At 40.5% G+C, this 25,002-nt stretch overlaps 1 protein-coding gene and 1 pseudogene across 2 annotated transcripts in view; one reads left to right on the forward strand and one right to left on the reverse strand.

Annotated features, from left to right (window-relative positions):
• Positions 1 to 9,540, reverse strand: part of PTPN13 (protein tyrosine phosphatase non-receptor type 13) — a 205,838-nt gene extending 196,298 nt beyond the window's left edge. The window contains exon 1 of the mRNA XM_081109984.1: positions 9,068 to 9,540. The gene's annotated coding sequence lies outside the window, so the exon portion shown is untranslated. The remainder of the gene's footprint in view (positions 1 to 9,067) is intronic.
• A 2,225-nt stretch (positions 9,541 to 11,765) lies between these two features.
• LOC308533943 (cofilin-1-like) lies at positions 11,766 to 14,022 on the forward strand (annotated as a pseudogene). Its single transcript has 2 exons — positions 11,766 to 11,854; positions 13,519 to 14,022. The product of its transcript is annotated as a cofilin-1-like (transcript).
• The last annotated feature ends 10,980 nt before the right edge of the window (positions 14,023 to 25,002 follow it).

The raw sequence follows: 25,002 nt of genomic DNA on the forward strand, positions 1-25,002 counted from the left end.
GGTATGTTAAGATATCAAAGATTCTCAAGTGTACACAGTATCTGTTGGGAAATGTGCCACAAATACTTTACATAGAATTTTAGGTTATGATACACAACACTTACTCCCAGAGGCACAGAAACCTAAGATTCACAAACATTAAATAACAGCTCTGTGTTTGTGACACTGTAAACATGTACAGTTAAATATACTAGAATTTTTAAGTTCAGGAGTGTAACCTTTCAAAATAGACACTTTGGGAGGATACATACCCATGTCCTCAGTGATTCTCTCTCATCACTAAGGTTTCTATCTCTCTTTCCCTCTCCCTTCCTCTCTGAAATCAATAAACATGTTTTTTTAAAAATCACTCCTTTTACTTTATAATCATTTTTCATTCTTAAATATATATTTTTTCTTTAATCTCAGAGAAGAAAGGAGAGAGATAGAAATATCATTGATGAGAGAGAATCATTGATTGGCTGCCTCCTGCCTACCACCTACTGGGGATCAAGCCCACAACCCAGCATGTGCCCTGACCGGAATCAAACCGTGACCTCCTGGTTCATAGGTTAACTAACACTCAACCACTGAACCACCCTGGCCAGGCAATGATTTTACATTTTAATTCAAATTATACTCCTTAACTACTCACCTTTCTAAAATATGAATAAATACATTATTTAATTGAATTAAACGTACTCTCAAAGAACAGATGTGCCACTAGAAAAGATATTCGAAACAAAATATCATATGCTCTAAAAGTAACTCCAAAAGAGGAGATGTACAATTCTTAAAATAAATAGTTTGAAGAGGACATTATTTTCGATTAAATGTGTGAAAATCAGGCACACACTACATATATCAACAAGCCTACGTAACGAGTAGAAGAAACATGCGGTCCAAGGAACAAAACAGGTCCATAACTTGCAACAATCACATTTATATATTTCATATATTACCTTTACCCAGTGTATTAAAAAAAAACAATAATTGATAAATCAAATATATACCACAAAATAACAGCTAATATTTATAAGATACCTGGTATACACTAGGCACTACTGTAAATGTTTTACATGTATTAACTCACTTGGTCCTTTCAACAATCTCATGAAAGAAGACTGGTTAGCCCTGGTTTCGAAGCTTAGTTGGTTAGAGTGTTGTTCCGATGCACCAAGGTTTGGTCTAGGTTGGGGCACATACAAGAATCAACCAATGAATGCATAAGTGGGTGAAACGACAAATCCATGTTTCTCTCTCTCTCCCCCTCTCCCTCTCTCTTCCTCTCTCTCTAAAAATCCACAAAAAACATATTTTTTAAAAAGAAGACTGGTTATTATCCTTATTTTGCAGACAAAGAAACTACATAAAGTACAGTGAGGTTAAGAAACTTGCACAAGGTCAGAGAGTTGGTAAATCTGAGTGGGAACCAAAACCCAGGCAGCTTGGATCCCAAGTCTTGTCTCTAAATGCCATGCTATACTGTCTCTCTAAATAAAACAGGAGTGTTCAACACCATGCACAGCTGCGTCTAAAAACAATTCATACAGCCCGGCTGGTGTGGCTCAGTGGCTGAACGTCAACCCATAAACCAGGAAGTCACCGTTCCATTCCAGGTCAGGGCATGTACCTGGGTTGCAGGCTTGATCCCCAGTAGGGAGTGTGCAGGAGGCAGCCAATCAATGATTCTCTCATCATTGATGTTTCTATCTTTCTCTCCCTCTCCCTTCTCTCTGAAATCAATAAAAACATATTTTAAAAAACAATGCATATATATTCAGATAGTTATCCACATGTTTATAAAGTTTTACAAATTTACATGTTACTTAATTTTCTCTTCACAGTTGTTGTGTCACTATATCCTATCAATATATTGATTTACTTGGCATGAACTCAGCTAATTAAAGCTATATAGCCACAGACTATCCCATTTATCTGCTGTCTTGAAAATCTGTCTTCTCTGTGAATCACCAGTGCCTAGTAAAGTGCCCGTAAAAAAAATGGGAATTCATTGTATATTTACAGAATACAGAACAATTAAAAAGGGAGCTGGGCATCAGAATGTGCAGAGATCAGACCAGATTCATCACTACTGCACTAAAAAAGTCAACATGTTTCTTCTAACTTAGGCCATTTTTGGCTCACCAAAAATGATTCATTAGTATCCCGTGAGGTGGAGGAACAATATTATCCATTTTTCAATTAAATCTTAGTATGTCAATACCATCTTAAAATCCCTTTGTAGTTAAGAAATCTTCATGTACTAACAAACACACTGGGAGAGATTCAGATAAAAAAAAAAAATTAAAACAGCTCAGTTTGGTCTTCAGTTACACAGTGGGTGTGATATATTATGATCATTAAATATTTTCTCTTATTTAAGAGTTGAAGGAAATCCCCATTAAATTTAATGAGAACAATATACGCTAGATTTTTTATTGTAATGGTAAGAATGATAAAACTATAAACATTGGAGGATAAGTGAAGTAACAGTATTGCTGGGTATTACTATCCTATTTTTTATTCATTTCCATACACCTCAAAGCAGTGCCAGAATTTCAAAGTTCAGACTAAACTCAACCAAATGGTATATATCTACTATACAGTTTTATCTAGTTTTGATTTAACAATTGAATATTCCTGGACTAAAGTTTCTATTATATTTATTATTTTTTTAATTATTAGGTTTTGGGTGTTTTTGTTTGTTTGTTTGTTTTTAACAAAACAGCTATTCCAGCTTTCAAGTGCAGCCACAAGGATACATTTTAGCCTTGGTAAATTTTCACATAGCACATAGAAAATTGAGATGTGTTACATTTGAATCATTGTTTCAAGCTCATTCCTTAAACTAAGCATAAAAGCTATCATCAGAATAAAATTAAAACATTGTATAAAGAATGAAATTAATCAACATTATGTTCAAATAATACCATGTAACTACATCTCAGCATAAATCAAGAAAATGAAAGACAAAGAGGAAATTAATCTATTATTCAGAACCTTATATTAAGATAAATTCCTGTACCAAAACACTAATTATTTCTTTTCGCTTCAAAAACTGAATTAAATTATATTTTCCAGAAGAGATATTTGACTATACTAAGACCTAAAACAACTAATCATCCCTTAATAGTTTAAATGTTTATTTTAAAAATTACATTTTTCTAGAAAAAGTGCTTAACTAATATTTAAGCAGTCCTAATAAAAATAAAATTTCTTTAAAAAATTCCCTTATTTTTAAAAATTTTCCAGATTATATCTTTCTTCAAAAACCACCAATTTCGAATATTTTCACCACATTCTCAGGTTATACAATCAACCCTAATTTAGGTTATTCAACAAAAACATTTCATTTTTGTTTCAGGGATGGACGACATTAGAACCAAGTGGAAAAACATTAATACATGAAAGTGATATTGTATACAAACCATTCCATCAGGCTTCATTTAAAAAAAACCCCACAACATTCTAGATGCAAATCTGTCTTATGTGAGTAGGTAAGAAAGCATGTTTATGTAAAAAGGAATGTAGCATCTACCAATAAGGGAAAAACTAAAGAAAGAATACTTTTAACTTAAAACAACTGGTTTCCATTTCTACTCAGAACACACCAAATCACTAGTGAAAACTTAGATTTTTTTAAGTGTTAAGGAGGCGTTGCAGGTGAAAGAAACTACACCGTACAGTTTCTCCTAAACTGTATCAGTAATTAACACCATTAAAATTCAAAACATACTTCTAATTTCCAACCATCTCAAATTGTTTAGAAACCTCATTCGTGTTGAAGGGGATGCTTTCCCATATGGGGAAAAAAAACAAAGTCTCTTGTGCATCTGCATGTTCATGTTAAAACTAGTAAGATGATTTTCTGTTGAAAAATGGATCATATGAGATGAACTAAGAGTCTCTATTTGTAAAAGTAAAAAGAACCTTCACCAGATTAAAAACAAAAAAACACACCTTGAATCAAATTTCCAACACTGGAGTTAAAATGATGACTTTCTCTATTTCCAGACCAGAAACTGATAGCATACACGAGGGCAATTTTAAACTGTTGGTTAGATTCAGAGCATTCTGATATAAATAATAAAGACACTAAAGTTTCTCCTCTCAGTTAAGTTTTTAAAAAGGAAAACCTTACAACTAGGTACAACACACTGAAGAAAGAGGTAATGTGAACATCGAAAATGTGGTATTTCCCCTTAAAAAAGAACTATCAAAAATACATAATTTTAAATTATAAATTTATATGTGAATGATGAGAAATTAGAATACAAATTTTAAAATCTAGAGGTAATACAGAACTTTCTGTAATGATATCCAATACAGTAGCTACTAGCCACAGGTGGCTATTGCGCACTTAAAATACAGCTGGTGTTGCTCAGTGGTTGAGTGTTGACCTATGAACCCGAAGGTCACGATTCGATTCCTGGTCAGGGCATATGCCCGGGTCGAGTGCTCCATTCCCAGTGTGGGGCATGCAGGAGGCAGCCGACCAATGATTCTTTCTCATCATTGATGTTTCTGTCTATCCCCCTCCTTTCCTCTCTGAAATCAATAAAAATATATTACAAAACAATTTAAAAAATACGGCTAGCAGGTATAATAACTATTATAAATTGTTATCTACTTAATTTAAATGTAGCCACTTGTGGCTGAAACTACTACACTGGACAGTGCAGCTCTAAGAAACTAGAGGGAAATATCTGCATCTTAAATTCTGATTCCAACAGTAAAAAGTCCTATAGATGGGCATATATATAGAGAGATGCTTCTGAGACATTAAGTTTATTTCTAAAAAAAACTTGTGCTTTATATAGAAGAAATATAATTCAATATAAAAATGTTGCTGCATTTGTGGGAATCAAGTTTTCTAATACTGACCTTCTAGGGAGGACTAGAATGTTGGTTCACAAGTTGGCTCCATGTTTAAATTCTTTAGGGAACTTTCAAAAATATGGATACATGGGTGTCACTCCCTGCACCTCTCACGCCTCTCCCCCAAGATTCTGATTTAATTGGTCTGGGTTGAATCTTAGGCATAAAGATATTTCAAAGCTACTTAGGTGATTCTAACGTGCAGGCACTTTAATGGAAATAAAACAGAAAACTGTTTAGTAGGCATAGATGTAGTATGCAGCCAAAGACATTTCTTTGCTTGCAGATATACTCACTAATTTCTTACAATGAAACTTTAACTTAGGCCATTTAAAGTCTTATGTTAATTTGCTCATTAAAAGCTCCCTTAGGGATGGGAGCATGAGTGTGTGGGGCTGGGGGGGGCGGGGGGGGGGGGGAGGTTGGGGTTAATGGGGGGAATGAGGACACATTTGTAATACCTTAACTAATAATAAAAAAATAAGAAAGAAAGAAAAAAAGCTCCCTTAATTTTCAAATTAAAAGAGAAAGGTTCTCATAGAAAAATTGGGAAAGCCAGAGCAAGGAACCATCACCCTTCCCATCAGCACGAATCCTTTCCTGAGACCCAATATCTTTTGTCCTTTTTCAGGCTCCTACCTTATAAAGTGACATTAACACAAATGAGTCACACTTGGTTAGATCAGAGGCCAGAAAGAATACCATCAATGCACTATTCTAATTAATAGCACAAAGTATATGCCAAAATAAGAATATGTTGACAGGAATAACTCCTAAATGCACAGACTTGGAGTATGGTAGTGTTTCTTTTCAATTTCAAATGGTATTAATTACAATATAATTATACCACAAAAAATGTTTTGTAGTTTATTTAAAAATTACAAACTCGCCCTAGCCAGTTTGGCTTAGTGGATAGAGTATCAGCCTGCGGACTGAAGGATCCAGGTTCGATTCCAGTGAAGGGCACATACCCAGGTTGTGAGCTCGATCCCCAGTAGGGGGCATGCAGAAGGCAGCTTATCAATGATTCTCTCTCATCATTAATGTTTCTATCTCTCTCTCCCTTTCTTTGCCTCTCTAAAATCAATAAAAATATATTAAAAAAATAAAAATTACAAACTGTCAAAAATGCATAAGAAGCAGTGGCAGCTTATCCCCAATAGTCTTTGTTGTTACTGTTGTTAATCCTCAGCCAAGGATACTTTTTTCCATTGATTTTGAGAGAGAGAGAGATAGAGATACAGAGAAACATGGATGTGAGATGAGAGATATCAATTCGTTGCCTCCTGAACTCGCCCTGATGGGGGCTGGGGATTGGACCTGCAACGCAGGTACATTCCCCTGACTGGGAATTGAACCTGTAAGCAGTGTGCAGGTCGACACTCTAACCACTGAGCTCACCAGCCAGGGGGCCAATAGTCCTTTTCTCCAGTATGTTTGGAGCTGGGCAATAAGATGAGCTGGAAAAATAAATACACAACTGATATAGGAGAAGCTACAATGCTCTTCCACTAATCCTCAATCTATTAAAAGTGAAATAAAGCAAGGATTTGACCTGTTTTCTTTTTTTTAAATATATTTTTATTGATTTCAGAGAGGAAGGGAGAGGGAGAGATAGAAACATCAATAATGAGAGAGAATCATTGATCAACTGCCTCCTGCACGCCCCTTACTGTGGATCAAGGCCCCAACCTGGGCATGTACCTTTGACTGGAATAGAACCCTGGGACCCTTCAGTCAGCAGGCCGTCGCTCTATCCACTGAGCCAAACCAGCTAAGGTTGACCTGTTTTTTTAATAATAAAGAACACATAAATTCCATTCATTTAAATATCGACACCTATCTTCTACCCAAAAACTGATTAACAATTCTCAAATTCACTTCCTTAATTTATGAGGCATATCCACAGAAAAAGATAATGTGAGGTATTTACAACTTTTGACTCCTCCCATAGATAGTATTGAAATCTACCCTTGCCCTGGCCGGTCTGGCACAGTGGATAGAGTGTTGGCCCTTGGACTGAATAGTCCCAGGCTCAATTCCGGTCAAGAGCACGTACTTCCTACTTCCATTGCAGGTTCCTTGGCCCTGGCCAAGCCGTGGGCAGGAGGCAACCAATCCATGTAACTCTCTCACATGGATGTTGCTCTCTGTCTCACACTCTCCCTTCCACTCTCTCTAAAAATCAATGGAGCCCTAACTGGTTTGACTCAGTGGATAGAGTGTGGGCACACGGATTGAAGGGTCCCGGGTTCGATTCCGATCAAGGGCATGTACCTTGGTTGCAGGCTCCATCCCCAGTAGGGGGCGTGCAGAAGGCAGCTGATCGATGTTTCTCATCGATGTTTCTCATCAATGTTTCTAACTATCCCTCTCCCATCCTCTCTGTAAAAATCATTTAAAAAATGATAAAATAAAATAACAAAAATCAATGGAAAAATATCCTTGGATGAGGATTAACCAACAAATAATAATAACAATAATAATAACAAAATAAAAAGCCCAAACAAAAAAGACATCTATCCTTTAAACTGACACTGGTTTCAATGGTTTGTGTATATTGTGTGTTGCTTGTGACATGAAAAGCTATTTATAAGTATTTTTGGAGGGTGGTAGTCACCCTCCAAAAAATACATAGGCTTTATTTTACATTAAAGTAAAAATTTTGGTGGGACAAATGTAAATGCAAAAGACAATCCTACATAATGGTAAAGGAAGTCATAATTCTCCAATTGTAAAAGTGAAGGACACTATAAATTAGTCTCTTTTTCTTAATAACTAACCCTAGTTACCTTTCTATTTTTAATTCCCCGCTTCCATCCTGCCCTATCCCCCACACGTACTCCCACCAAGCCTCTACAAGGAAGTTAGAACACAATGTTATGAAAAAGTATAATAAACTTACGATTGGATGACAAAGCATTCAATTTGCTCTTGTATGAATTTACTGAGTCAATACATGCCTGCACTTAATTTTAAAATGCTAATGACATTAAAACGAGAAATAATTTGTATCATAGCCCCACCACAAGCGACCAAGGAACATGAAGCAAGTTTTCATTTGGACCCTGAGAACCTAGTCAGAAAGAATTTGGGAAAATACCAACGCTTGTGTCATTATACGGCGACTTTTATCCTCCTCTCCCCCCATCCCTTAGTAAGCTCTGTAGCTATAAAATTTAAAATCTTGCTAATTAGTTACCAGCGCCCCGTCAACCAACAGCTCAGGTGTCCCACATTTTGTTCAGGTCCCCGCCTTGAAAACAAACCCGATTGCCCCATTTTCTGAGAGGTAAACTCAGCGCCCGGCTGCTCCCTATGAAGTCACCGCGTTTGTTGTTTCAAAGATGCAATTAAACGAAAATGACACAAGGCTGTCTTCGAGATTAGCTGGACGTGTGTGGGGGTGTCCATCGCATCTGTGCGAGGCCCATGAAACCTGTACTCCTTGCTGGAAGCCTATTTTGGTGCTAATATTTCCCCCCATCTCCCCTCCTCCAACATATTCACAACAGTAGGAAATGAAACTTCCTAAGAACTTGCTCGACTTTACCAAACTTCAGCTTTCCAGCTTTCCGTCCTACAGAATCATGTAATCAGCTTCAGCTTTCCAGCTTTCCGTCCTACAGAATCATGTAATCAGCGGAGGGGGGAGGGGGGTGGCTCGCGCACGAAGAAGAAAAGCAATAAAAGCGCCTGCACCAGGCAGTGTCTCTCCCTCGGCCCCCACAGCCCCCGTCCCCCACCCCCACCCCCACCCCCTCTGCCCCGGCCCTTACATATACACATTCTTCGGGGCGGCCTCTCACCACATCATGTCCACAGTCATTTGCAAAAATTAGAAACAGACTCGGGAGCCCTCGCCTTAGCGCGCCCAGAGCAGAGCTGCACCAGCCCGATGGGACCAGGTCACTCCCGATCGCCCCACGGGGTTTCATGCCCAACAACTCGGCTCTCCGCCGCGGAAGAGGGGGGTCTCCCAAATTCGACGTGCAAGTTCATCTCATCCCTCCCCGATCCCGACTCTGGCATCCGGAAACCCCCCACCGCGAAAGCCAAAGAAAAAAGTTTCTTCTCCCGGGGCAGCAGGGGAGTGGGTGACAGGGGCTGCAGCAAAAGCCAAGAGAAGAGAAGGAGGGCGAGCGGCGCCCTCGGCTGCGCACGTCTGCGCCTCCAGCCCGGAGCCCAGGGCCGCCCCCGTCCTCACCGGCTCGTCGGGAGGGAGACCCGGTCCTGCTACTGGAGCGCGCGGCGGGGACGCGGCGTCGGGGCGGGCCGCCGGCAGCCGCCGCGGGCGCGGAGAGCCACCACCTCTTCTCCCCGGAGCGGGTGCGGGCGTGGGCCGACGGAGCTGGAGACGGAGCGGGAGACGGAGCCGGGGGAGGGGGAGAGGAGCAGCAGCATCGCCTCCTCCGCCTCCACGCCTCGGAAACGCCCCTCCGGCGGCGACCCCGGCCGACCGCCGGACCCGGGAGCGCTCGCGCAGCCTCTCACCCTCCGGTGCTCGGCGCGCCTCCGAGAGTTTGGCCCGACCCGTCAGGCGCGGGGCGGCTCGATGCCTGGAGCCGGCTCCGAGCGCGGCCGCGGCGGCCGAGGCGGACCCGGGAGCCCAGGCGCGCTGCTCGCCGGCCAGCACGACGGTCTCGAGGGGCCCAGATCGCCGTGTGTCACCCTCGCCGCGCCGCGGCCGCGAGAGGTAGTCGCCCAACTCCGGCTCCACCTCGGGCGGCCGGGGCGGCCCCGCCCCCGTGCCTGTCACTCAGCGCTTCCCGGGCTCCTGGAGGCCCGCGGATCTCTCACCCTGCGCTGCCCGCGGCCTGATTGGCCCATCAGGCCTTCAGCCCCGCCTCCTCCCTGGGGACGAGGTCGCCGGGGAGACCGGCGCTCCGGTTCTCATGACAACCGGTGCCCTGGGCCTGGCTTGGGCGTCCTGCTGGCCAGAAGCTCAGGTTGATGGCCTCGCGGCAGTGTTCTCAGCCCCTGCAGGGTGGACTCCCAACTGCAGGCCGAGCTGGAAACGCAGCAGAGCGCCCCAAACTTCCAACTTCAGACGCAGGGCTTGCCGGCTCCGGGGAGTGCGAGGGGGAGTGAAAAATGCCTCAGAGAGCGCTTCCCCCACCGTCGTAAAGAACCCCTCCCCCCTCGCCCTCTCTTGCCTCCAGCCTCGTTTCCAAATTCTCACCGGGCGGATTTGGCTTTGAAAGGGTGAGGAGGAGGAGGAGAGAGATAAAGAGCAGGGCTGTGCGGTTCCCTGCGGCCATACAGCCTCTTGGAAATGGCCGGGTAGAGGAAAACAGCTCAGCGAGTTTTCCCACAGCTGTAAAGTGATCTTAAAGGTGTGGTGGCAGCACTTGTCAACCCCAAATGCCCTCTGGAAAATGCTAATTCTCATATTTTTGAAAAGAGTGTCTAAGTTTTTGCCCTGTTAGTTTCCCACCTAAAACTTAAACAATCTTAAAATTTAAAAATTTAAGTAAAACATTTAACATAATCTCTATATAGAAAACCCTAATATGCAGATAGACTGAAGCGAGGAGGACAACTGAACAACCTAACAACCGGTCGCTATGACATGTGCTGACCACCAGGGGGTGTGTGCGGAACATGGCAGGCATCAGCCGCAGTGGGATGGAGCAGCTGAGCTGGGGCACCAGACCAAGATGGGGCACAGGTCGTGGTCATCTGGGCGAGCCTCTGGTGGTTAGTGAAAATTCTTTGCTCCCATGTGCCTTGGTCCCACTGGTGCTCGCATCTGCTGCCAGTGCCTGGCGCCAGCCCCAATCGCTCACTGCCATCAGAGTGTGCAAGCTGTGACTGCCTGCCCTGATCGCCCCTGAGGGCTTCTCCACCTCCCCCTGCTCCTGAGGGCTGATCCGGGCAGCAGCCGCCATTTGCACCCAATGATGGTGGCAGAAGCAGGGAGGGGGGCTGTGGGGGTGGGGGGGGAAGGAGCGTGGCTGCGGGGAGGGGGGCGGGGAAGGGGGGTGGCGCCCATGGTGGGGGGGCCGGGCAGGGGCGCGGAGGATGGGCCGAGACCTGCCCCTGTGCCCACCACAGCCTCTTGGCCCACAGTTCCTTTCAAGGTGCTTGAATTCATGCACTGGGCCCCTAGTCGAATAAAATAAAAAACATCCATTTTTCTATGTAGGGACTACACATTACAATGTGGCAAAGGTATGTCCTAGAAGCTATCCCACTCCTGCAAGCTAAAAGATTTGGGTTTCAGCAATTTATAAGGAAGTCCTGCTGAATTCATGAGAAAATGGTATCTTGTCATTTGAGTTTCCATTGTTTGAGTTTATTCTCAGAGATCCAAGCTAACCTGGTCCATTCTGGGGGAAAATGCAGTCTTGGACCCTTAGTGTTGGGCCCTAGGCAAATCTAAACTTCATGGTTAGCTCCAACATGGAGAGATCTGAGACAAAGAGCTGCAATCCTAGGTTCCCTAGCCCCTGAGGCTGATGTACATGTATGATGAATGAGGGAATTAATAGTAATGGTTTACCTTTGGCGAGCATTTGCATTTTCATTATCTCACTCACTAAATGAACAACTGTGATGGATGTCTTCAGTGAAATATGCTTTGCAAGTATGCAGTGAATGTATTTACTCACAGTGCTAAACATAATGAGAAAGCCCAGCAGAATTTTAAGATAAGGTCCCTGCCCTCAGGGAGCTAACCACAAAGCCTGAAAAAAGAAAACCAGCACTCTTTGAAACAATTTGAGAGCAATTATAGCTAGAATGTATAGCCAAACTTTCAATATAGTAACAAATGAAAGTCTGTGGTAGGTGGAATAAACTGGATTAGCCAGATCATGGAAGAAGGAAACTTAAACTGGGTTTTGAAGCAGGTAGTGGGATAAATGAACCAAAGATGAGGAAAGACAGTTGAAGGAAAGAATATGAAACTGGAGAGCAGCAGCAGGAATACAGTGGAGGAAGTAAGTAACAGTGAGGAGACCAGCCTACCTGAACTGGAGAGGCGGGCTTGGTACTCATTCCCCAGACCTTCTCCATTTTCTGAAGTAGGAGTTTTTGTATGTTCGGTTCAGGTGTCAGGCTGATAAGGTAGAGAGGGTGAGGTAGGTTTGTGAGAATAAAAACCTTCATGGAAGATCTGCCACTGTTTGCCTCTGAAAGTTCATATATTTATTGGAAAGGAAAGCACTGTCCATAATACTTGGAATAGCTTATGAATTTATGTCAGAAAGAAGGTATAAAGAGTATGGTGTTGGAAATTTTTACAAAAATAGACAAACCACAGTGTTGTAAGCATCTTTCTTTCTTTCTGTTTTTATCACATTTTTTTAAAAATTATTTTAACATCTCTGAAATTGAGATGTACCTTACAAAGGTAAAATTCAAGAGTATCTTAGCATCTATGTCATTCAATTGGCAGTAATTTTTTTTTATCTTAGTGGGCATAAATGTGACAATCAGTAGCTTCTTAGATTCAATATCACATCGTATATTGAATCAGGAGGTCACAGTTCATCAATTCCCAGTTGGGGCACATGCCCAGGTTGCGGGCTCAATCCACAGTGTGGGGGGTGCAGGAGGCAGCTGATCAATGATTCTCTCTCATCACTGATGTTTCTATCTCTTTCTTCCCTCTCCCAAATAAATAAATAAATAATTTTTAAAGAGTAATAAAAAAACACATAGTATTAAATATGAAATATCTGTAAAACATTGAAATGGAACTGAAAAATAAGCATTTGGATATATCAATTTAGACATCAGAAGAGAGGCTTGAACTAGCGTTAGAAATGTGGGGCTACACTGTGAATGAGATTCCTTTGGGGGGAGTACAGAGCAGACTAGAGGATCAAGGTTGCAGTTCTGAGAAATCTCAACAAGTAGAAGTTGAGAAAGAAGAGCTAACAAGGAGTATATTTGTTTTGTGTTTATTGTGTCCATGTAATAAACACCTAAACCTATAGAGAATTTTTATGAGTTTATTTGAGTCCAAACCGATGACAGTTGCTGGGAAGCAAGATCTGAAAAGCCCTCTTTTTTCTTTCTTTTTTTCTTCAAGGTCATTTCAACTGGTTGCTTTCAAAGCGTTTTCACCAATTATCCTTCAGTTTTGTATGTTGGTTTGTTTTTTTAAATGGCTATGATACCGAAACCTGATAAAGAGTGCACAAAGGAGAAATCTACTGGTTAATCTCCTTTCAGATATAACATAAAATTAAAATACAATATTAACAAATAGAACCCAGAACTACATTACAAATGATATACCAATTGGCCTTTGCCAATCTAATGGGTACAAAATGCTATCTCATTACAGGAATAATTTTCAATTCTATTATGAGTATCTTTTTGTATGCTCACAAGCCGTTTTATTTTCTGCTACCAAAAACATTCTCCCATGTTTTCTTCTAGAACTTTTAGGGCTTTGTTTATTACCTTTGTTTTGTTTGTTAGGTTTTTTTGTGTGTGTGTTTTTTTTTTTACTCACATGGAATTTATTTTGGTGGTAGCAACAGCTACCCAGTTGTTCCCAAAACCTTAAAAGAATTTGTAAATTTTACTATATAAAATATGAAGCTTCTACATAGTAACAAAAACAATGATGGGTTCAGTCGGATCCCCGCAGCAGCTGCAGCAGCGCTAGTCTTTCCAGGAGCTTCTTGCTTTCTCCTTTAGCTTCCGGAAACATGGCTCTGGTGTGGCTGTCTCTCAGGGAGTCGTCAAAGAGTTCAGTGACATGAAGGTACCAAGTCCTCGACACCAGAGGAGGTGAAGCAGCGCAGGAGGGCGGTGCTCTTCTGCCCGAGTGAAGACAAGAATTCTGGAAGAGGGCAAGGAGATCCTGGTAGGTGATGTGGGCCAGACAGTAGGCGACCCCTACGCCACCTTCGCCAAGATGCTGTGGGGCAAAGACTGCTTTACGCCCTGGATAATGCCACCTGTGAGACCAAGGAGAGCACGGAGAAGGACGGGGTATTTCTCTTCGGGGCCCCTGAGTCTGTGCCTCTTAAGAGCAAAATGATCTATGCCAGCTCCAAGGATGCCATCAAGAAGAAGCCTACGGGGACCAAGCCTGAATTACAGGCAAACTGCTGCGAGGAGGAGGTCAAGGACCGCCGCCCTCTGGCAGGGGAGCTGGGGGGCAGTGCCGTCATCGCCCTGGAGGGCAAGCCTTTGTGAGCCCCCTCCAGCCCCCTGCCTGGAGCATCTGGCAGCCCCAGACCTGCCTGTGGGGGGTTGCAGGCTGCCCCACTCCTGCCAGACCGGTGGGGCTGGGGGGATCCCAGCAGGGGGAGGGAAATCCCTTAACCCAGTTGCCAAACAGCCCCCCCCCCCACCCCCCTACCCCTTGGACCTTCCTTCTCTCTCCACCCCTGATGGTTCTGGCCTTCCCAAACCGCTTTTGACCTTCTGATTCCTCTTGGGTTGAAACAGACCAAGTCCTCCCCACCCCAGGCACCCCAGTTTTGGAAAAGGCCTGTATTTTTTTTAACGACACCCCTAATTGCAACCTGTTCCTCCCCCCTTTCCCATGCTGCCAACTTCTAACCGCAGTAGTGACTCTGCTTGTCTGTTTAGTTCTGAGTATAAATGGAATGTTGTGAAGATAACACCTCCCCACGCTGCCTGGTTCCCCTCCCCTTTTCCACCTGGTCTCGGCCACTCATGGAAGCAGGACCAGTAAGGGACCCATAATTTTTTTTTTTTTAAAGGAAGAAAAACAACAATAAAAAGCCTCACTTAATTAAAAAATAAATAAATAAAAATAAAAACAAGGATGATTAGTAAATTTACAAAAAAAAAAAAGAAATTCAGAAAGGCAATTAATATTTGAAAGTTAAACAAGTGTATAAGTTAAAAACAAAAACGAATTATTACATATAACTATCAAATTGGAAAAACATTTTTAAAGTCATAATATCTGCTATTGGTGAAAATACGTGAAATACTAATGCCCCATGATTGTTGGTAGGATTATAGGTTGGCTTATTTCATTTGGGTGTGCAATTGCAATGTTTTTCATAACTCCTAATGTTTATATCCTTTAACGTATTACATTTTGGAAATTTATCCTAAATAAATATTTACATACATGATCAGAGATATGATCAAGAATATGTATTGCAGTATTATTAGCAATTATAATATTAAAAAATAAATGTCTATAGTAGTAAAATGCTTACATAAACTGGTCTATTCACATATATTATTTAATGATAAAACCACACAGCAGTACAGTATGATCTGATTACTCTTCACAAATTCACATACTGACAATATTCATACTGCTAACAATAGTTTCTCCAAGGATTAGAATTAAAGAAAACATGCCGTTTCTGAAGTGTTTTTATTATCTTTACAAGCATGTGTTACTTTTGTTATAAAAGGTCAGCATAGATTTTTGCTACTAATAGTAAAGCAATTAGATAGCTGACCCATAACACAAATTTAGTTGGGCTCCCAAGTGGCCCATGGGCCTCAGAATGTTAATCTCTTAGGTCCGTGGTTGGCAAACCGCGGCTTAAGAGCCACATGCGTCTCTTTGGCCCCTTCAGTGTGACTCTTCCAGAAAATACCACGTGTGGGAGTGCACGTGCAGTGCGATTGAAACTTCGTGGCCCATGCGCAGAAGTCGGTATTTTGTGGAAGAGCCACACTGAAGGGGCCAAAGAGCCGCATGTGGCTCGTGAGCCACAGTTTGCCGACCACTGTTTAGGGGCCATACTTGTCATACGCTCTAAGTCAGGAATATTTTATGTGGGACCCATAGATCACTCCATCGTGGACAAGTTGAAACTGTATTCCAAGTATGTGTGTTTCTGTATTTTTCTAAGAAGATCAATTATATGTTTCAATAAATTCAGATAAGGGTTTATATTTCTCCAAAATGTTAAGATTGTATTATTTAAATGCCAATGATTTAAAAATATCACTTTTACCTCAAAGGTTGAAATGACTTCTGGGCTAATTTAATCTGTAACTAGCAATGTTTTCCCAGCTGGCTTCTCGTGTTCATCTCAATGTGAAATATTTGTATTCTGGCTTGTACCAACCATGTTAGTGTTTTCCCCTCTTTAAGCCCAGAAACATGCTCTCCTTTCTTGCTTACAGAGGAAGGACTATGATGGGAACTTTGCCCAGGTGAGAGCAGAAGCCAGATAAGTAATCCACCAAAACATGAGCAGGTAATTGGAGCACAGACTCTGACAAGTGCGTAAGGAAGACTGTGAGGCAGTGGTAACACTTCCAAGTAAACTAAGAATTAGCTGGGGAAAATGCAGCGATGGAAACCAGATAGGACTACAATTACCCTCAGGTCCATTGAATAAACAGCTTATTTTCTTTTGGAGGTAGCTGAACTCTCTTTAAAATGTGAGACTTCCCCAAGGATGTAGAGTTACATGACAGCAATGGCTCAGATAAGTCTAAATGTTGGGAGGCAGCCTGGTAGCTCAGGACAATGAAAGAGCACAGCATCTGCACTCTTAAGACCCAAGTACAAATCTTGGCAGCCACTTAACTTCTTGGAGCATCTTTTCCTCATTTATAAAGTGAAGGAAATAAGAATAGCCGATAATATTCTTTCAGTATTCAACAGGATTAAATGAAATAGGTAAATGAAGACTTTATAAACTTTAAAGCATTATTTTTTTAAAAATCAAGCAACAACAATATCTAAACAGATTTTTAGAATTTGTGTTTTAGACTAATTGAGAAAAATATTTTCAAATAATTTATTTTATTCTGAAGAGAGACTTAAAAAAATATCTATTAGGCGTAGCCGGAGTGGCTCCGTGGTTGAGCGTTGACTTATGAACCGTTAGGTCACAGTTCCATTCCCAGTCAGGGCACAGCCTGGATTTCGGGCTCAATCCCCAGCGTGGGGCATGCAGGAAGCAGCCCATTAATGATTCTCTCTTATCACTAATGTTTTTTTTCTCTCTCTCTCTCTCCCTCTTCCTTCCTCTCTGAAATCAGTAAAAAAAACCATGACCTCCTGGTTCATAGGTCAATGTTCAACCGTTGAACCACATAGGCAGGGCTAATTAAAAAAAAAAAAAGAAAGAAAATATATATATATATATATATATATATATATATATATATATATTACCAAGGCTAGCTAGTTCCATGGAAAGTTAAGTCAAAAAATATTAATTGTGGTGCTTCTGCAACTTTCACTTTCTTTGCTAATCAAAGATTCTTATCTCTTTTCCAGTTTCCCCCTACTGACTCCAAACTGACCAGGGTTTGTCAGTGACTCTGAGTAGGGCTGGCAGTCTGTCAGACTAAAAGCATTTATCTACTCCTCTTTGATTTGCCAGGTGCCTAATGGCTCTACCTGAACCAAAATATTCCTCCTGAATATTCTTCTGCTGGAAATTTTCACTTTTAGTCACCAATGAGTTAAACTCCAAAGGTGTTCACTTTAGAAGGACAAGGTTTAAGTTCATTTTACCTTTCAGCTTTCTCTCTTTGAACATTCGTGTAGATAGGTTTATCAGATTAGGTAGTTGTCACTTTAAAGCCTGAGGGCAAGAGATACTGGAGAGGTAAATTTTAATTAATGGCGGGGAAGGAGGAGAGAGGGAAAACCAGTTTCGGCGTGAGTGGAAGAGAAACAGGGAAGGAGTGCCATTTGGTGGGGAAAGGTATGCCACATGAGGTTGACCCTCAGGGCCATGATACCAAGGGAGAGAATCAGGAAAGTGTATGTAGTACTAAAGGGGTGTGGCACTGAAATCAAACTGCCTAATTCACAATTTTTACTAGGGCTGGTTCTGTCTGACTCATTTCTACCACTTGCCCTGGCAAGTTACGTAACCACCTATTCACTTTGGATGAAGGGACTATGGCAAATAAGCATAACCCTTCTGTTGTTTGAAACTTAGCCATGTTTGAACATACACAGAGTAATTTAATATGAATATGCTGTCTTCTAAATTGGACCTACAGGGACTTGCCTTAGGGTTCATGACTGCTAATCTTGACCTTTTTACGTGTTCTCAGACATGGAGGTCAAATCAGAAGTTAAGCTTTCTAGTTAATGTTCTGTTTTAAAGGGGATGAGTTCACACTGAGCGAGCTGCTGTGCAAGAAAGTTGATCATTAAAGGCTGTAAGTGGAGTTGGAGTGTTAAATAAAACAAAGCATTCCTTGGTGAAAATTTTCTTAAAAGCTGAGTGCTGTGATTTTTGCATTTTTCTCTATAATGTCTAATAGAAAACTTGGGAGGAAAATGGTCTTATCTACAGAAACTATCAGTTTAGGGCCAAATCCAGACTGATGACAGTCATATAAAAGGGAAAAAATGCTTTTTATAATCACATGAAGGGAGGAAATATGTCTTAGAGAATTGAATCTGTTAGGAGGAGTAGCTCTTCAGTGCATCTAAAAAGTTAGAGAACTATAAAAAAATTATACACATGTAGCTGAAGTATTTTGTTTTTACTAAAAACCTATCATGCATTTATTAGCCAGTCTTTCCTTAGCCATGGCCATCTGACTATGAATCTGTTGTTGAGAGGTCCAGGCTGTCTTTTTCACATAAACCCTTCCCAAATGCAAAATGTACAATGTTCTGTTTTGGTTTTTGTTAGAGGAAACCTAGAACTAGAGAACATGTGTAAAATAATTTGAGTTTAGAATATTTCTACATTTCTGTAATATAGTCCAGCTTTTTTGCCCATGATAATTTGTGGCAATAATTTATCTTTCCACAATATTCAACTCTGCTTTTTAAAAATTGTGGTAAAACAGGCTCTGGCTGGGTAGCTTAGTTGGTAGAGCATAGTCCCCATACACCAAGTTTTCAGATTTGATCCCCATTCAGGCCACATACAAGAATCAACCAATGAATGCATAAATTAGTGGAACAGAAATCAATGCTTCTCCATCATCATCCCCTTCTCTCCCTTCTCTCTCTCTCTCTCTCTCTCTCTCTCTCTCTCTCTCTCTCCAAAAAAGAAAAAAAATCAATTAAAAAATTGTGGTAAAACTCATATAACATAAAATTTATCACTTCAGGCCCAAGCTGGTATGGTTCAGTTGGTTTCACATTGTTCCATGAGAGGTCACTGATTTGCTTCCCGGTTAGGGCATATGCTTCCAGGTGGACTTGACCCCCCAGCAGGGGCATGCAAGAGGCAGTGCAGGAGACAGCCGATGGATGTTTCTCTCCCTCTTCCTCTCTGTAAAAACTCAATAAGAACGTATTTTTTAAAAAAGATTTACCACTTTAGCCATTTTTAAGTTTCAACTTCATTTTCAGTAGGAAAAATATTTTGCACTTATTTTTAATAAAGTATATAGAAATTAAATTACTTAATTATATTAGCAATAATCACATTAAAAGATTAGAAAACTAAAACAATTGATTTTTATGTAACCTTCATAAAGACAGAATTTTTGTTGTATTCACTTCTGTGTCCTGAGCTCCTAGAACAGTACCTGTCATATAGTAGGTACTCAGACACTATTAAAGGATTAATGGCTCTTGGTAATAATTATAACTCAGATGGAGAAAGCATAAATGTGCAGTATACTATGATATAGCCCACTGGTAGGTACTAAGAGACCACAGGCATTTGTCTGTGTGTTTTATAGTGGGAATGGAGAACATTCGTTAATCTAGTGGTTTGACTAAGTGGACGTCATTTAATAGAGCTTCTATTTTATTTTGAAAAATGCCCATATAGTGCTAATGTTTAGCAGGCCTTAGACACAGTACATGTTCTATAAATATTAATTTTTGTTTATGTTTGGTTGATTTCTTTTTTCTTAATATATTTTTATTGATTTTAGAGAGGAAGGGAGGGAAGGAGGGAGAGAGAGAGAGAGAGAGAGAGAGAGAGAGAGAGAGAGAGAGAGAGAAACAGCAATGATGAGAGAGAATCATCAGTCGGCTGCCTCCTGCATGCCCCACACTGGGGATTGAGCTGCAACCTGGGATTGTGCCCTGATCAGGAATCAAACCATTACCTCCTGCTTCATAGGTGGATGCTCAATCACTGAGCCATGCTGGTGGGCTGGTTGGTTGATTTCTTTATTCTTGTTACTTTGCTGAGGGAAGGAGAGAGAGAAAGCAAATAGGGAGGAAATTCAGAGGGAGAGAGAAGAAAAGAGGAAGGGCAAAGAGAAGAGCTTTTACATAGTTTCCATATTCATACATAGTCTTAAGAGTGTGGAAGACAAAAGAGAGCTTTCTAACCACTCAAAACAGTTACTAAATTATGCCAATAATATGAATTCAAAAAATAAACTCTATTCCCTTTGATCAGAAAATATATTTCAATTACTCAGATTGCAATAAGCATTCTCTTGCTTTGTTGTTGCTTGAATGACCCCCTTCCTCTTGTCTAGTTCTCTTAATGGGAAAGTCTTCTCAAACACCATGAATGATAACTTGAATTAAATGAAGAGTTAAGGTAGCCACAAATCTCTGTTAGGCAAAAATCACCATCTTTAATACTTGCCAGCTTGAGGAATGGACTGGATTCCAATTACATTAATAACAAATTTAGCTGCATCTGCTCTCATAGGACCTCCAGACTCCTGAAGATTTCTCACCTACTTCCCGGATTTCCAGGATTCCTCAAGAGATAATTCATGTGTGCTCTGCAATGTTGGGCTTTGTTGTTGTATTCAAACGTTTCCTGAAAATCGAGTGCCTGAACATCACTTGCTGTCAGAAGCTTGTCACTTCCACTGCTGCTGATACCCTCCACGAGAGAAATGATGGTATCAAGGGGTTGCCTCTCAGTGCTCCCATAGCTGCCCACCAATGAGTCAGAGGTGGGCTAGGCCCAACTGCAGAGGGTGCTTTTGTCACCGGGTTCTTGAAGCAGCGCTGTTAGTGTTCATTGTTAGATCACAAAGTTTCTGCTGAAATTAACTATTTTAAGTGAATGGAGGTGAAGGAAGAAAACCACGATGCCATGCTTTCCTTTTACTGTCGTCACCCTACACACACACTCACTCACTCACTCACGACTCACACACATACTCACCTACACTCACACACATACTTTTTTCAGCCAACAGTAAAAGTACTTCTGTGCATAAACTTATTCAGATAGATGCCTTTTCAGCACAACCAGACTCTGCTAATCGAAATATTGCAGGAAGATGCAGTGGGTGGGTACATTCTCTTTAAGATAAGAGAGCTATCTCATAAAGATAGTCATTCATTTACTTTAGGCTTTTGACCATGTTTTTCTCAGTAGAGTATGAACTCTTTGAAGGCAGTGCATCAAAAAGGCTTCAAGTACTAGAATATCTGATAAGCAGCAGCTTAAATAGAAAGGATTATTTTCTCACATAAGAAACCACATGTTAAGGCAGCTACTTCTGATGCCCAAGCCAGAGTCATTGCAATTCTCTTTGCCTTCCTCATATCTATACTAATAAAAGGGTAACATGCTAATTAGACTGGACATCTTCCCTTCTGGACATCCTTTCAGGCAAAGCCACGGTGGTGGGGGCTGAGGCAGAGGCGGTTAGGTGTGATCAGACTTGCAGGGGAAAGCAGTTAGGGGGCCACCAGGCCAGCAACGGAGAACAGTTAGGGGGTGATCAGGCCAGCGAGCAGTTAGGGGGTATCAGGCAGGCAGGCAGGTGAGCAGTTAGGAGCCAGTGGTCTCGGATTAGGCCCTGTGGGATTGGGCCTAAACTGGCAGTCGAACAGGGAGTTCGACTGGGGAGGGTGCAGGCTGGGCTGAGGGACACCGCCCCCGTGCATGAATTTTGTGCACCGGGCCACCCATAATCTATAAAAGGACTGCTGCAACACCAGATATCTGAAGGATGGAAATGTGTGGTGGCACCCTTGGTTGTTCATATATTTATATATAACTTTTCCCAAAAGATTTTGCTCCAGTACTCTTTCATCTACTTATAATTGGCCAGAACTGTGTCCTCCTAATTACAAGGAAAGCAGGGAAGAGAGTAGTTAGCTTTCCTAGTCTCTAGTGCAGTCAGGCACAGAAAACAGCATTTGGATATAAATATTGGTTTATGTAGGCAATCATCAGTGTCTGAACTTCAATATTACCAGCATGAGGGTACTAGAGGCAAAGTTAAGGTTCAGGGGATGAGAGTAAAGTGAACAGGTTATATGGATAATTCTTTCTATGGAATCTTTAAGTAAACAAACAAGGACTTTATAAACTATGTCGAGTTAAAACAAAGTTTTTGATGAATTGTTTTTAAAATAATGCAATATTTTCATTAAATATATTAAATTTTAACATCACCTAAACAATTGTATTAAAAACATGCTCAACTATGGCCACAGTAGTAAGATTAAAATATAAATATAGGTCAACTGAAATGCAAAAATCTTATTAAAAGGGATTACATTTTATGTAAAATATCATTGGTTTCTCAGTTACTATAGAAAGTTCCCTATCAAATTACTAATATTTTCAAGGTCCATCAGTTTAGTTCCCAATTTCTTTTTGATGGTCATCAGTGCCAAGCCACTGCCTCTCCCTTCCCCGACAGTGTCTATAATTGTGTTTTTTTAGGTGACGCAGATGATTATTTCAGTCTTGCTCTAGTTATGGATTAAGCCAAGTAAAATATAATAGCTCTAAAGAACAAGAGGTCTATTTGGGAAGGAAAAACAAAGAGCTAAAGTAGTTAATTTGATATGATCATGAATGAAGGTAAAATTTGTATAGTTTTGGTAAAACCAAATTTCTGAATTTATATTTGCATGAAATGTGCAAAAACTCTTGTTTAATCCTATTGTATTAACTCTCTGAAAAGCATGTATTTATATTAGTTATATGGCATCTGGCCCTTGAAAAAATATAATTTTATACTGTTCCTTTAAAAATATAAAGAAAAATGTATTAGCTAATTTACCCTGGACTTTTAAATTTCTTCTTCTAAAAAGGGGTTGTTTTTTACTTTGAAAGAACTAGAGATTACTTTTGGCTTACCTTTTCCACTCTTTCATAAGTGAATTTGAAATTTGTTATTACTTTCATGTTTACAGATGATAAATATTTCTTGTATTTTTTAAGACAAAGAAAAAAAGCCTATAGATTCATTATGAAGCTCCTGATAATTGCTATTATACTTGGCACCTGACTAATAATATTTTAACAGAAAATAAATTCCTCTTTGGGTATCAATTCTGCATATCGCTTCATTTACATGCCACCTCCGTGTTTGAAGGTATGCATGAACAACTTATCATGTTTTCATAATTTCTAGAAACTTATCATTGCCAGCTAATAACAAGAAAGGACATGCAATTAAACTATCATGCTGTGTTTATTTATATTAATAATGTTTTTAATTGACATTCAAAGGTGCCTGGATATAGATTGTATAAAAAATTTCATGTCCTTACACCTATCTTCGTCAAAAAGCAGCAGACATACACATAATAACAAACAACTAAAAGAAAGATAACTTGGCTATGCAAAACTGAGCAAGAATAAACATACAAATTTGTTCAGCCAGAACGTCCGCTGGGAGGACTTGATATCACTGAAATATCATTGGCGGAGTTTTGGTGAAGTGCTTAATGTTTTTCTTTGTTTTTATTTTCCTGCTTGTGAATATACATAATTTCATGCCACAATCTTGTTTTAATTTTCTTAGAGGGCTAATATCATCTGTATTTGACAGTTTTTCACCATATTTCTGACAGCATATTATTATTATTTTTTTGCCTGTGGAAGGATAAAAGGGGCATATATATGCCTTCTTTGCTTATGGTAGTTATTTAGTAGATATTGAACTTCAAATTATTTTACACGTATTGAATTTTTCTCTCTCCCCATTTGGAGGCATGCAGCTGATCTTTCCCTTTCTGTAGACTTTTTTTTTTCTTTATTTAAACTGATGGTGTGACCCTGGACAAATCACTTTAGCCTCTTTGTGCCTCAGTTTCTTCATTTATAAAATGGGTGTTACCCCATAGATGGTTTTGCTCAGTGGGTAGAGCATTGGCCTGCAGACTTAAGGGTCCTGCGTTTGATTCCGGTCAAGGGCACATGCCTGGGTTGTGGGCTCGATCCTCTGTAGGGAGCATGCAGGAGGCAGCTGATCAATGATTCTCTCATCACTGATGTTTCTATCTCTCTCCCTCTCCCTTCCTCTCTGAAATCAATAAAAATATATTAAAAGTTGGTACTCTTTAATAAAATAAATAAATAAATAAATAAATAAATAAATAAATAAATAGCTGTTACAACAAAACCTATCCCATGGAATGATAGTTCTAGCTGAGTGTGCTTGGCCTTTCTTTTATCCGTGACAAGGTTCTGTCCACATGCCTTAAGAAATTTAAATAGACGTGGTGCAGTGCCTTCTGAATGTTTGTTAGGTCATCTCTGTGTTCTGGGAAGCATGTTGAATCCATAAAAGTCAAAGGAATTTTTTTTCTCACTTGAAATAGAAGAGGGCTAGTAAATTTAATGTTTACCTCCACAAGGATTATATTAATTTGGAATAAAAAACCATTCATTTAAAAAACCGTTGACCATAGAATAGTCTATGGACATAGAATAGACTTTTCTCTTGGGAAGAATCTTTTTAAAATAATATGTTTTTATTGATTTCAGAGAGGAAGGGAGAGATAGAAACATCAATGATGAGAGAGAATCATTGATTGGCTGCCTCCTGCATGTCCCACACTGGGGATTGAGCCTGCAACCCCAGGCATGTGCCCTGACTGGGAATCAAATGGTGATCTCCAGATTTATAGGTCGATGCTCAACCACTAAGCCACGCCGGCCAGGTTTTTGGGAAGAATCTTAAAAGGGCCACAGAGCTGAAACCGGTTTGGCTCAGTGGATAGAGCGTCAGCCTGCGGACTGAAGGGTCCCGGGTTCGATTCCGGTCGAGGGCATGTACCTGGGTTGCGGGCACATCCCCAGTGGGAGATGTGCAGGAGGCAGCTGATCGATGTTTCTCTCTCATCGATGTTTCTAACTATCTCTCTCCCTTCCTCTCTGTAAAAAATCAATAAAATATATTTTAAAAAAAAAAGGGCCACAGAGACCTAAATGTCCATAAGTAGACAATTGGTTAAAGAAGATGATATATATATATATACAATGGAATATTACTCCGCCATAAAAAGAGTAAAATTTTACCATTTACAACAACAATTTTACCATTTGCGACATCCTAGAGGGT

Source organism: Myotis nattereri, assembly GCF_964212035.1.
Source record: "Myotis nattereri genome assembly, chromosome: 1".
Lineage (NCBI taxonomy): Eukaryota > Metazoa > Chordata > Mammalia > Chiroptera > Vespertilionidae > Myotis > Myotis nattereri.